Source organism: Equus przewalskii, chromosome 17 (genome assembly GCF_037783145.1).
Source record: "Equus przewalskii isolate Varuska chromosome 17, EquPr2, whole genome shotgun sequence".
Classification (NCBI taxonomy): domain Eukaryota; kingdom Metazoa; phylum Chordata; class Mammalia; order Perissodactyla; family Equidae; genus Equus; species Equus przewalskii.
Window position 1 is genome coordinate 70545267 of NC_091847.1, and position 2122 is coordinate 70547388.

Sequence of the window (2122 nt, forward strand, 5' to 3'; positions counted from 1 at the left end):
ATGCAATGGACGGTGGTTGAGCCTGCCCCAGGCACTCTCTGTGAGCCTGCTTCCTAACAGAAGGAGTCCTGCCACAGCTCTCTAGTAAGGAGGTTCAGGGTCTCTAAAAATGGGTTACCGAAGTCAGCGAACTGTAGCTATGCAGATAGGATTGCCCATCTCAAGTTTTTTGACACTCTCTCTCTCCCAAAAGGGGGCAAGATGCCTGGTGCAACCAAAGTGTGTTCTAGAAAGTACCACTTCAACCATCCCAAGAGAAAGATGCCTGGTCCACAAGATTGTCTTTTCCGGGACCAGAGATGAGAGAAAAAAGGTAAGAGAGCGTTGATGCCATATCTTTTGTCATCCACTGCACTTTTCCCTTTTCTGTAGTATCTAGTGTTAAGAGTGCTTGATTTGACCAAATCATCTGGTGCAGCTAAGGAGTTTGTTTAAAGGCTGTGTCTAATCTTTTAATTATCTCAGAGTTCATATACAACATGAATGTGAAGGAAAGAGCAGGTTTTGAAGGATGAAGTGAAAAGGGAGTGCACCAGACCCAGTTTATGTACTTCTCCAGATTTCCTCAGCCCTGGTTCCTGACCAATGCCACTACGACCCCCGAGGAGGACCACCTGGCCCAACCAGATTTAGGTAAGCCAAAAAGGGAGCTTTCAATGTTCATAGGATAAAGGCTCATTGGACACCATCTCTGCCTTTATGGCCATGGCCAGATAGATCACTGTGTGTTCTGCCTGCTTGGCCACTTGGGTTCACCGCAGCAACTGCTTCCTGGTCTCCCAAATTCCTTATGGCACAACCTGAGGGTACCCCACCTCATGCCTCACAACAGTGCCCCCTGCCTCCTGTCCTTGGGATTCCTTTCCACCACTGGGGCTCAAATGGGAGCCCACCTGCTGCCCACACATGTGCACAGGTCCACCCACCTGAGCCCATGAGGCTACGTGCTGCAGGGAGATGGGAGAGCCCGGGCGTTTTCCTGCATTCTGTGGTTTGTGCTGTGAGTGCCGCTGCTGCTGTCAGGGAATCTGGCTTCTCCAGTGGCTGCCTGGAGGGAGTAGGTAACACAACCTAGAAGGGCTGGGGAGTTAAGAGCCCACTGTGTAAACTGATAAATGAGAGAGAGGAGATGAGAAGATCTAGAGAATAAGAGGATAAATTCTTCTCTTCTCCTCTCCCCAGTAGACAATTCTGAGATGCAGTTAGTTTCATACCTCTTCTTGGAAGATGTCTTGTGAAACAGCAACAACCAAAACTTGTTATGAACCTGAGATCAACTTGGTAACATCTCCACTTTCACATGCTCTCCCTCTTTCCCTGAGGCTTGAGCTCCCCTGGGATCACACCCCACTGAATAGTGCTAGCACTAACTTTCGTCTCAGGCACTCTTTTCTAGGGAACATGGGTTAATATTGGAAAGTAAAATAATGAGGTTAATACGTGTTGACTATAAAGCTCCTGTATAACAGCCAGGTGAAAAAGCCCAGCAAGTAAATAGACATGGGAACCTGCAGGGATATCTGGAGTGAAGATAATGCATTTTACAGTGGGAAATATGGTAGTATGCGTGATTTGATTCCTTTAACCCATTATTTTAAACTTGAAACTGATAAGTGTGATATTTCATCAAGTGTCTACTATTTGCTAGCTGTCGATCTTGCAATAAATGATGTTATAATAGGGAACCATTAAAAAAATCATGTTGTAGGGGCTGGCCTGGTGGTGTGGTGGTTAAGTTCACGTACTCTCCTTCGATGGTGGGGTTCACAGGTTCGGATCCTGGATGCAGACCTAGCAACCCTGGTCCAGCCACATTGTGGTGGGATCCCACATAAAATAGAGGAAGATTGCCACAGACGTTAGCTCAGTGACAATCTCCTCAAGCAAAAAGAAGAACATTGGTAGCAGATGTTAGCTCAGGGCCAATCCTCCTCACACACACACACACAAAATCACATTGTATGGGAATTCTTCATCTGGGCCGATGAACTTGGATGAAAAAAGAAAAACTGACATCCTCATTTTCACTAACCCCTAACTGATATTTCAATTATGAGTGGAGAAAACAAGCCACAGTAATATTCACAGTATTTGTTATAGTGTCATCAAAAGAAATCACAGA